This window comes from Geospiza fortis, unplaced genomic scaffold (genome assembly GCF_000277835.1).
Source record: "Geospiza fortis unplaced genomic scaffold, GeoFor_1.0 scaffold396, whole genome shotgun sequence".
Classification (NCBI taxonomy): domain Eukaryota; kingdom Metazoa; phylum Chordata; class Aves; order Passeriformes; family Thraupidae; genus Geospiza; species Geospiza fortis.
This window is the reverse complement of record NW_005054345.1, coordinates 4,788,544-4,800,597: the sequence shown is the minus strand read 5'-3', so window position 1 is coordinate 4,800,597 and position 12,054 is coordinate 4,788,544. Positions and strand designations below refer to the sequence as shown.

At 52.8% G+C, this 12,054-nt stretch overlaps 1 long non-coding RNA gene across 2 annotated transcripts; it reads left to right on the top strand.

Annotated features, from left to right (window-relative positions):
• The first annotated feature begins 7,010 nt into the window (after positions 1-7,010).
• Positions 7,011-12,048, top strand: LOC115948066. 2 transcript variants are annotated; one of them, XR_004081919.1, is made up of 3 exons: positions 7,011-7,131; positions 10,474-10,553; positions 11,841-12,048. It is a non-coding gene; the product is annotated as an uncharacterized LOC115948066 (long non-coding RNA). The 2 variants fall into 2 exon arrangements; XR_004081920.1 differs by having other exon boundaries at positions 11,844-11,884.
• Positions 12,049-12,054: the final 6 nt, after the last annotated feature.

Sequence of the window (12,054 nt, the reverse complement as noted above, 5' to 3'; positions counted from 1 at the left end):
GCTCCGTGCCCGGGGCTGCCCGGGGGGTGCGCTGGGGGTGTCTCGGAGGGTGCTCCTGGGGTGCGCTGCAGGATGGTCAGAGGGGTGTTTGGGAAGTGCTCAGGGATGCTCCAGGGTGCTCAGGGAATGTGTGGGAGCGCTTTGGAGGGTGCTCCAAGGGTGCTTTTGAGTCTGCTCCAGGGATGCTCCCAGAGCGCTCTTAGGTCTGCTCCGAGGGTGCTCCGGGGGTGTTCGGGGGGTGCTCCAAGGGTGCTCAGGGCTCTTGGCCCCTGGCGTGGCTGCCCAGGGCAGCATCAGCCGTGGCTCACTCGGGACGGGAGCGTTTCCAGAGCACGCTTAGCCTCAAAGCCGAGCCATAAAACCCTGCCTAGCCTCGAAGATGTGGCTCAGCCAAGCCCCAGCCCAGCCTCCGGGCTGAGAGAGCTCTCCCCCCGCTGCCCGCAGCCTCTCCCCGTTTCCTTGCCCGCGTTCCAGCCGCCCGGACCGAGCAGCTCCTGGCACCGAAACTCATTTCTGGCTCTGGCCGGGGCTGTGCCCGGGTTCCCAGTGTCCCGGAGGGGCAGGAGGGCCGGGCAGCGCTCTCCCTCGCATGCAGCATCGCCGTTCCGCGGCCGTGCTCGCTGCCAGGGCATTGTGAGCAGCCCAGCTCTGCCGCGAGCAGCCGTGCCCCGGACAACTTTCCTCCTGTGCTCTTGCTCTTTCCTCAAGTGCAGCTTGCTCCCAGTGGCTGCTGATTGCAGCCGGCCTGAGAGCTCGGGCTGTGCTCCCGGAGAAATCAGGAGCTGCTGCGGTGGGCGCACATCACTGAGCTGGAGAAGGAGCTGGGTGGTCCATGAGGAAGCAGAACGTGGGCTGGGTAATGTCAGCTGGAAGTTCACGTGAGTTCAGGATGGAGGAAGTGGTGGTTTGGATGCTCTGGATGCGATGTTCACCGTGCAGGGGTGGGAGTGGGTCTGGACTCTTCAGGGATAACTCATTTTCTTGGCAGCTCTGGGGTGTGACACCAGCAGGAAGGGCTTCCCTTGTCCAGAGCCACCCAGGATATTAAATATTTCAGCTGTGTTGCCCAAATGAAATTGGTGAACACCCAAAAGCGTTGCTCATGTGGGGCAAGGGTAGCAACCACAGTAATGTGAACAAAAATCAGCATTTGCTTTTGGACATGTTTTGCAGTCTTCCAGGTGGTTTGTGTTTGATTTTGGATGGGCTAAATGGGAAAAGCTGATCTCTTAAATGATATCTGAGATGGCAAGGGAGGAGGGGAAACCTGTAACCTCATGTTAATCATTCGTTATTTGTCGCTTTGGTTGTAAGATTTAAAAAATAAATATATCTGCTGAAATGACAGCCTGATGAGCAGGGACCTGGCTGGGGAATCTGTGGTTGAGGAGGGATCAATGAATGGATTCATTAAAACAGCCCTGGAGCTGGAAGATGAGGTGTCAGGGAGCCTGTTGCTGCTGTGGGCTCTGTCACACTCGTGGTGCAGTTCCCTGGGAATAGGAAAGCCCTGGTCAAATCCTGCTCCTCTCCAGAAAGTCCTGGTGTGAGGAAGGTTTTGTCTTCCAGGTATCATTCCCTCATGCAGTGCTGGGTCTGTCCCATTCCCACATATTTCTTTGTCACCAAGCAGGAATATGACATTGCTTCCCATCAGAGAACCTCTGCAATGGGAATGTTTTGGGAGGGAGAGGTTAGCTGTCAAAGCATTCCTTGAATCAGGAGCGGTGTTGAGATCCTGGGACACAGCTGCTGGATGAACACAGGCACATTCACCAGCTCAGTGCCAATTCAGGTCCCTCCCTTGGTGGTTTTACAGCTGCCAAATATTTTAAAAGTCGCATTTTCATTGCTGTGCATTGCAGCCCAACTCATCAAATCTTGGGTCTTTTTAAGGAAGCTTTGGGGGCAGCCACTGGGATGAGCATGGCCCCATTGATGAGGGACAAAAAGTCAATAGGGAAAGTTATTGTATTTTCCATTTGGTGCCCCACTTGCCAGGGGTTATGTGACTTTGCCTGGCTCCAGAGCAGCAGGATGCAGATTCTGGTCAATAAAACCCTGAGCCCAGCTCCAGGGGTGTGAAGGAGCCCATGGCTTGGGGAAGAAATCCTCACAGTGACAATGCCAGGGGAGAGCAGTGGGGAGGAACTGGCTGCAGGGAGCTCCTGCTTCAACCCTGTTTATTTTAAACCTCAGGGGAATTCATGTTTTGGGAAGCCTCGAGTCCTGCCCATCCCAGGGTTTAAACGGCACTTGGAAAATAAGGTGGTGTCATTATTAAGATAATATGCTGCCCAAATGGACAATTTGATGTAGTCAGAAATGTGAAATATGGTGAAAAACCTACCCAGACACAGAGGTCTCCATCTTCAAAGTGAGAATATGTCAAATTCATCTCTGCAGCTGGTTCCTCTGCCCATCAGGGTGGAATGTGGTGTGAGAAAGCTGAAACTACACCAGCAATATGTGGCTGAGGCTAGGTCAAAAACCTGGAGGAAAATCCCCATTTCCTAAATGGGTGAGAGGTGGGAAATGCTGCCCCAGGGCTCCCAGCTCCCCTTATCCACACAGAAATCACCAGCAGAGGAGGAAGGTGGCACATCCTCCCTCTCTGCAGCCCCAGTCAGTGAGGAGAGTGGTTTCAGGTGGCCTGAAAAAGAAATGTTCCAGTGTGAAGAGGGTTTTGAACTTGTCAGGAGTGTGATCAATGCGAGTCTCGTTGGCTGGGGTCAGAAATCGATGGGAGATGGCTCCGTGGCTCCATGGGGGATTGCAGTGGTTGCCCAGGGAGGAGGAGAGAAATGCAGACAGCAGGGTTTTCCTAAAAGCACCTAAAATTTCCCACTTTGACCACGTGGGAGTTACTCAGTAACAGTGGCAGCAAAGCTTGACTTGTCCCAAGGTCAAGGAGGGACAGAGCAGAAGCCATAGCAGGGTTTCATTGTTTTCCCTCAAAACTTGTGGGATTCAGGCAAAGAGAAGAGTAAACGTTAGAAATGAGGCACCTCAGATTTTTGTCTGCCTTCTGACTGTGGAGCACTTTTGTTTCAGGGCTTTGGGTGCATTTTTTTGTGCTCACCTGGCTCTGGGAAAGAAGACTTTAGGGAAAACACCACAGTTTTCAAGGCACGGGATAAAATCAGAAGAATTGACCAAAGCTTTTGTGAGTCTGTGGCTGGAATGAGCTGAAGGTCAGTCAGAAAAGAGGTTATCAGAGGAGGGGGTGAATGTGATCGTTTTCCCCTCCTGGTAAGCCAGAAAAGAGGGAGAGAGTTTGGATATCTGATACCTCCAGGTCTGACCCGTCTCTAATGGAAATGCTGGCAGGAAGCTCATAACATTTATTAGACAGCAACGAGCAGCTTTAATAAAATCAGAATCCACACAGCTTTATTACAGACACTGGGAAGGAAAGGGGCCTGAAAAGGCTGGTTAAGTACCAAGGGTTGCACACCCGGGGGCTGCTGAAAGGGATCCCCTCCTTTATGGAGTGGTGCAGGGTTCATTATTCAGCTTCCTTGTGAACCCTCTGGTTCAGAGCCCGGGGAGGCCCCACACGCCTCCAGGATGTTTTCCATGTGCACAGCCCCCAGCTCCAGCCCCAGCTCCTCCTCCCTGCTTTTTGTGCAGAGGGGGTGGGAGGCCAGCCTGGACCTCTCCATCATCAGCCACGAGCTGATGGGTTGCAGGGAGAGCTCGTCCCTCTCCAGCACTCCCAAATTGCTTCCAGCTCCCAGCTCTGCTCTGGAGATGCCCCGGGCAGGCAGCAGCCAAGGAAGGTTCCTCTTGGGGTGCAATAAGGTCCTGTTGTCATCAGCCATGTTACTGGCCCCAGGATGAAGGCTCTTCCCATAAGTAACAGGTTTTGCATCCTAAATCCAGTCCTGCTGTGCCTCAGCACAGAGGGAAGCCTGCCCGGCACGTGTGGTGTGGCTGCAGGCTGGGATGGATCCAGCTTGGGAACTTTCCCTCCTGGGTGCTGCTGGGTTTGTAGCAGTGCCTCAGCCATTGTCTGGTCTCCCCACTTTAATTCTGGGTCAGCTCAGCTGCCTTCTGCCCCCTCAAGCTGCTGTTCCAAGGGATGCTGTGGGGCACAGGACCACTGGCAGCGGTGATTTTGTGATGCCAGACACATGTGGGAAGGTGGCTGGTGGGCTCCCAGGATTCAGATCTCACCCAGCAGCAACCCTGTTTGCTCTCACTTTGGGAAATCTCCTGACAACTCCTTGCAGTGCAAACCAGGACTTTAAACTGCTTTTATTTAACTAGGTATTTATTTAATCCCACAAAGTTTTCAAACTTCTTTTTTTTTTTTTTCTCCTGGAGGGAAACTCCTTCCCGTGGCTGTGCCAGCGGGCAGAGGATCACAGCAGAGATCCCACCCGTGTGCAGGTCCCCAGCAGACTGGAAGTGGCTTATTTTTCTTCCTTTGCAGTGAAAACAGAATTGAAAAATCCCTACAACAAATATTCCCCGAGAGGCCATTTTTATTCCTGGTATGTCCATTTGCAGCCGGGGTTGTTGTGCAATCCAGACCGCCTGGATGGAGCAGGTTTGGGTGTAACCCTTTGGGTACCGAGGGCCAGCTCTGTCTGTGGGTCACCCTGGGGTGATCCTGCCCCTCTGCTCAGCCCTGTGAGGCACATCTGGAGTGCTGTGTCCAGCTCTGGGCTCCTCAGGACGAGAGGGACATGGAGCTCCTGGAGTGGAGGCTGTGGAGATGAGGAAGGGCCTGGAGCATCTCTCCGTGCCCAGGAAAGGCTCAGAGAGCTGGGCCTGGTCAGTCTCAAGAAGAGATGACTGAGAAGGGACCCCATCCATGGATATAGGTATCCAAAGGGAGGTGTCAGATGGACAAGGATGGACCAGGCTCTGCTCAGTGGTGCCCAGCAGTGGGACAGGAGGAATGGGCAGAAAATGATGCCCGGGAATTTCCACCTGAACGTGAGGCAGAACTTCTTCCCTGGGCAGGTTGTCCAGAGAGGCTATGGAGTCTCTCTCACTGGGGATATTCCAGACCCCTCTGGACACACTCCTGAGTTGGGTGCTTTGGGATGACCCTGCTGGAGCAGGGAGGTGGCCCTGGATGATCTCAGTTGTCCCTTCCAACCTGAATGGACCCATGGTGGAGAGGAGAGGGGGTGAAGCCCAAACCTGCCATCCCACAGGGGTTCTCTGTGGGGAGGGGAGGGCAGCAGCCCTGCCAGCATCCAGGGAGGCAGCCGTGGTGGCCAGGGGGGTGGATGGGATGGCTCTTGAGCCACTTCAGAGCCGTCTGGTTCCTCTCATCCATGGGAGCAGACCAAACCCCCCGGCAGCTCAGTGCCTGATGTGAAGCAGCAGCAGCACTTTCAGGCCATGACCTCAGTTCTCATGCTTGGGGGACAATCTTGGTGAGCCCCTTCCCCACTTCCCATCCTGCAGCAACCCCCTTGGGCAAAGCTATCAGAGGCTGGATGTAAATCCATCAAGCACCAGCCCATAATTAATTAATTTGCGTGTTTTGACTCCTTCCCTCTGTAGCTCCCGATTAAAAGCTTATTTAAGGGGTCACAGACTTCTTCAGTTCCGGAGGGATTAAATGTGGGAACAACTGTAGCTCGTATGTGGGTAATTGCAATGAGGAAATGCTCCAAATTAAAGCTTCCTGCTAGGTCTGTCCAGTGGGAAAACCCAACAATTGTCTCAGAATGCCTTTAAAATCAGCATCATATAGAAATACGTGTGTTTATCCCGTGTGCTGCTTTGCCTGGAGAACACAAGCGGCTCAGAAGAGACACATGAGCGTAACTAAAGCAGAGGAATTCAGCAGAAAAGGAAAAAGGAGCCAGCGTGCCCTGGAGTTGGTTTGGAAGCTCAGGCTCAGTAATTGCTTGTGAAAGCAGAAAGCCACGGCCCCGCGCGGTGTGGGACGGAGCCGCGTGGGAAAGGCAGAGTTTGGGAAAGGCAGAGTTTGGGAAAGGCGGAATTTCAATGATTCCTCATTCCTCGGGTAGGAAGTTTAACCCATCCGTGCCTCGGGGAGGGCTGGCAAAAGGACAAACACTGCTGGCTCTCTGTGCCTCCAGATACTCTGCTTCCTGCAAAGGCAAAACTTGTCTGCTTTTCTTCAAAGTTAATGTGTTAAAGTCCCGTCCGGGGGGGTGCAGGGAGCTGGAGCAGCGCCAGCAGCTCTGCTCTCGCACAGCCACAAGATGTGGTTTTCCTCCCCAGCATGAGATTCGGGCTGTGCTGCTCGTTCAGCCATGGGAAAGGTGCTGGCGCTGCTCTGTGATGGGAGTCCCTGGTGAGAGCCCCCAGCAGAGCCCCCAGCTCCCAGGGGATGCCTCCACTTCCCAGAACTTTCTTTCCCAGCCCTGGAAGAGTTTTGCAGCCCTGAAGCCCTCGGCCTTTGCAAGCATGAGGCTGTTGCGAGTTCAGGGCAGAGACTGAGGGATTTGTCCCTGCTGCCAGCCTGGAGGGGCAGCAATCCAGGACGCCCGAGGGGAATGCCAATGCAGGAGCTCAGGACAGGCTTGGGACAGGCACTCTGCCCATCACTGAGCCACCCTGCCCAAAATCACAGAATCCCAGACTGGTTTGGGTTGGGAGGGACCTTAAAGCCCTTAAATCTCGTTCCACCCCTTGCCATGGGCAAGGACCCCTTCCACTATCCCAGGCTGCTCCATGCCCCATCCAACCTGGCCTTGGCCACTTCTAGGGATCCAGGGGTAGCCACGGCTTCTCCGGGCAGCCTGTGCCAGTGTCTGCTCTGCCAGCTGACCCCTGCCAGCTGGAAATTCGGATGGATAACTCCAGAGCCGAGGGCTGGAGAGTTTGATATGGAGAGTGCCACTGTCCCCCTCTGGGACACCGGGACACCCCCTGCCCGCGCCGCCCATCCCGTGCGGCATCTCCCGGGGCGCTGCGGATGGATGGACACGGCGACAGGGGACAGGGGGCTGTGCCTGCTCCGCACGTGGGAGCGCGGCTCTGCCGGAGGATGTGGGGACACGGAGCCCTCCTGCAGCTCCCCCCAGGCTGCCGCCAGCGAGTCGCGGCTGCGTTTCCTCGGGAGAGGCGCTCCTGGAATTGCTAATGCTCCAGCCCGGAGGTGCAGCATGCGGAGGGCTGCAGCCGCAGCATCAGGTACAGCAGCAACGCCGCCGTTAATTATTGACTCTCTCTTCAATTATCAGCCCTGATAAGGCAGCACCCCCCCTCGACAGCCCGGGCAGCGCTTGGTGCTCTGTGTTTTCTGGGAAAAAGAACTATTCCGTGGAAAAGTAACTCGTTTTGTGCGCCGGGATTGAACTGTCCTCGCAAAGGTCATCCGAGAGCCGTGGGCTGCTCTGCTGGAAAATCAATCCCTCTTTTGTGCTTCTTGGTTTAAACTTGTATTTGCTTTCTGAGCAAGGTCACAGCTCAGCTGACCAAGTTTGTAGCTGCTGGAGCAGGCTGGGGTCCAGCCACGCTCGCTGCTCCGAGCCCTTCGCTGCCGCCTCTGGCACGGGAGAAGATGCTCTGGAGGGAGGCGAGAGCTGCTGCTCCCCGGGGGGTTTGTGGGTGCCAGCCTGAGCAGGTAACCTGACAAAATGCTTTGCTAACCAGTTTTTCCTTTCACCACGAAGTGCTGGAGCCGCTGCTGCAGTGCAGGAGAACAGACAGGCAGAGCTCAGATCGTGTTGTGTTACAGCTAAAGAGACTGTGCTAACGTGCTGGTGGGTTATCTTGTTGTTTATAGGCTCAGGGTTAACTGTTTCCCAGTTAAAATTACTAGCAAGACACTCAGGGAGAATGGATTTTGTGGGTATTTGTGGTATGTGGTTGAGTTAATTTGTAATTTAAATGTTTGGGGGTGTCGTGGTGCTCTCCTTTCTGCTGGCTGGGGTGGATGGGGGAGCTGCTCACTTTGCCTGGCAAGTGGGATGGAGTGAGAGAGGGGTTAAATGTGAGTGTAAGGAGCCAGTGCTTGAGTCCAGGCTGGTTAAAAAGACAGTGCATTGTCCCTGCCCCCGGGAATAAAACCACTTCGCTCTGTGCTGTTGCCTTCTCACATATTTGGCTTCTCCGTTTCCATTTCTGTATGCATTTATTCCTGCCTTGAGAAAACAGCCTAATTCCAATCTGGATTAATCCTCCCCACTGTGTAGCAAAGGTAAGAATCAGCGATGCATGGGGAGAAAAAGAAATGTTCTTCAATTTCATTTAACAGAGAAAACTCAGCAAGTACAGAACCTGGCAGAGGGTCAGGCTAACAGGTTTTAGCATGATGGAGAGGCACCTAAAACTGTTACCCTGCCTCAAATTATGGACCCTGGGTGTAGGGGTCCGCTACTTCTGGCAGATGACTTTTTATATTTTAATTTCATTTTTCTTGGGGACAGGCATGGGAGAGCAGCTGTGGGGTCCAAAGAGGCACATTTTTGGCTCTAAGCCATCTTCTCCATGCCTGAGCTGCCCCGGAGGGGGCAGGAGAACATCAGCAAGCTGGTTGGGGACATTCAGCATCCTTTTACGAGGCGATTTTGAAGTAGATTGGTCAAAGGAGAGTAGTTGTAGTATCAATTTGGGCTGCAGAGCTGGGACCCAGCCAGCTCATAAATGATCCAAATGCAATTATCTAGATATTAAAACCCATCCTATTCACTGGCTTTTCCCCCCTCCTTCTGAATAAATGACCTAGAAGAGTGGAGTGTAGCTGGTCGGGCTGGAATTGGCTGCAGTCGGAAAATTAAGGGGAAGAAACAACATTTGAGAAAGAGGTTGGTGTTTGTTTTGGCACGTGCTGTTCTCTGGCAGGAGGAGACAGAAGGAGTTGTGCTTTGTAGAAGGAGTGTGGTTTATTGGAGAACACTTGAGGAGCTTTCCAGGAGCTCACAAGGTGCTGGGTGGGCATCAGTGTGACCCTGCTGGAGCTCTGGAGAGCTTTGATGTTCTCCTTGGGCTGGCACCTTCCTGGCTTCCCATCAAGGCTCTACATTGACCACAAACATGCCCATGGGATTGACAACTGATTGTTTCTTTAAAAGGTTTTGATCTTTCAAAGTATTCATTGTAGAATCATAGAATGGCTTGGGTTGGAAGGGACCTTGAAGATCATCTCATTCCATGGGCAGGGACACCTCCCACCATCCCAGGGTGCTCAGAGCCCTGTCCATGCTGGCCTTGGACACTTCCAGGGATGTGGCAATGTCCTGTAGTAACAATACAGCAGGATTTGACTTCATTTTTTAGCTGTCTGTGGTAAGGGTCAGCTGGAGCCCCTTCCTGGGGAGCTCTGGAACTGTGGTCAGTGCTAAAGCCCTCACTGAGGCAAAGCTCTGCACGCAGAAAATGAGTTCAGACTCTGGTGTTTTGGTCCATGAGATGGGTGTGAGCTGGGGCTGGCTCAGCGCAGGCTTTGTGCTGCTGGTCCTGCCCTGAGGGTGTTGCATAGCTCAGGGATGCACTGGAGGAGCAGGGATGGACTTCCAAGCAGCTGTGGGGCCGTCTCTGGCCAGGAACCAAACCAGATACTGTAAGGAGAATCATAAACAAACAACCTACTGTTCAGGAAACTCCCACGTCATCCTCTGTAGCAGAAATTGAAACCAGACCTTCTCACTTGGAGCGTTGCTGTCCCTCTCACACAAGCCAGGGAGCCTCCTGCTGTGATGTCCAACTGCCCCAACCTCCTTCACCCTTCCCTGCCTCCTCCCTGGGCCTTTCTAAAGGATCTGGAGGTGAGAAGTTTCACCCAGGACCTTTCTTAGTCATTCCCAGCCTTAATTCCTTGTGCTCCAGGAGGGTCTCATCCGTGTCCATGTGATGGGAAGGAGCTGGAAATGTGTTACCATTTCTGGTAGCACAGCCTAGAAATGATGTGAAGATCTCAGTGTTGGCTGTGGTAGATCTCCACCTGAAGTTGTTCCCTGAGCTGAAAGCAATTTGTCTGTGGTCCAGTGCAATTTGGTGAAGGTTTTTGTCTGTGGTCCAGTGCAATTTGGTGTCCCTACTTTTTAGCAGTAGGGACATGCTCTGAAGTAATGGCTGTCACTTGAGCGAGATTCAACATAAATTTTGAATCTTTGCTTGTTATGGATTTTAAAATAAAGGCAAACCAGTCATTTCTGTGTGTAGTTTATATCCCTGTTGTCAGGGAGCTTTTATCAAGTTGGATATCTCCAGCTCACAGGAGCCTGTGCCATCGATCTCAAGCCATCCCAAATGTCTGTCTGTCCTTGCTGGCAGTCAAACCCTCTGTAATGCAGGGGATGTTTTACAAGGACCAGCTCCCTGGGATGTGTCTGTCAAGCACAAGTTGTTGCCTCTGGAAAAGGAGCTATTGATTTTAGCAGCTTCAAAGCCTTGGACACACTGGGCTGCAGAAGATGGGAAGTGGGAGGGGGGTGGCCTTTGAAGGCTTGTAAGGCTTTAAGGAGAGATGAAGTTCACATGGCTGAGTGTGTTATTTTATTAAATTAGAAGTATCCATTTCTTTTTTCCAAGGGTGAAGCGACTCCTCAGCCCTTTTCAGAAGATGCTTAAGTGACAGCCCAGTTAAGACCCCACCATGGAGAAGACAGAAGGTATGGAGCCCACAGGGTGTTTATTTGTTAATGTATTCCTTGAAAAAAAAACCCCAACCAAGTCATGGAGTAATTTCCTTACCAGAAATGCTGTAAATAACCTGTTCTGTAGATGTGGGGCCAAGAGGTGTAAAATCCATCATTCATTATTATGCAGATTTCTTAAAAACCACAGCAAAGCAGGTGCCAGGTCTAGATCAGCACATATTTGTCCTCGTATGCTCTGTGACAGATCCCTGCTCCCACCCTCCAGCTGTGCTCCTGTGCCTGGGATGACCCCAGTGGTGTCTTCCCTCTGTCCTTCCTCTGACTCCCATGTGCTGCTCCCGACCCAGGCAGCATCTCAGTGATGCTCTGTGCTGAGCAGCACCAAAATCTGTTCTCAATTGTCCTGGTCCTCTCCAGCTGTCTCCAGGATAGAGACAAAGGGGTCAGCCATGGGCCCTGGTGCCTCCTCCTCCTCCTCACTGAGCCCAACTCGTGTGCTCAGAGGTGCAGAGCAGCCCAAACCACTGAGATTTCAGGGACTGGCTGCATAAAGGAAAGTGCAGAAATTTAACTCTTAACCCTCAAGGTGGAAATCTGGGGGCTGTGAATGTTTGCAGGCTGGAGATGGCTGTGTTAAGGTGGGAGACTGGTGGAGAGCAGTTGTTTGCCTGTGCTGGCTGGGTGGGCAGACACAGTGACACCCATTTAGTGGTGGTTTGCCTCTGGAGCTGAGCCGGTCACCTTGGGATGCGTGTTCTGCATGGCTGCGGCTCTGAGCAGCAGCCTCTGCCCAGAGCTGTCATTTTCAAGGAATAATTTGTGACCTGGTGGTTGCAGGTGAAGCGAGGCAATGATTTTCCTGCTTGGTGTGCGCTGCTTAAAAGGCCGCTGAAAAGTTCGAACCAAACCAAAAGCCTTGAAGAATGTCATTGTCATAGATTGATCCCACATTCTATTATTGAGCTGGATTTATTATCCACCAGGCAGCTCTCTGTACCTACACAGACACGTAGCTCTGCCTGCAAAACCTGCTGTTTGCTTAATTGCCAGTTAGAGCCATGATTTCAGGAAATTTTTGGCTTCCTCAGTGCAACAATTACCTGATGCACCTCTGGAAAGCCAGATCAGACCTTGGTGCGTGTCACTGTGTGTCTGCACAGCTTCACCAAGAGCCTCCACGGTAATGAGCTGCCTGCCCAAAGCTGAGATGAAAACAGAAAAAACATCCCCCTCCTGCTCTAAACAATTTTTTTTCCCAAAATTCGATAATTTCTTCTTTTTCTGGGGGGGTGTTTTCAGCAGATGGCCAGCCACCCAAACCCGACGGGGACAGGGATCAGCCCCGCAGCCTCCCCTACTCCCTGGAGACACCCTACGGCTTCCACTTGGACCTGGACTTCCTCAAGTACGTGGACGACATCGAGAAAGGCAACACCATCAGGAGGGTGCACATCCACCGCAGAGCCAAGCAGCCCAAATTCAACACCCTGCCCCGAAACTTCAGCCTGCCCGA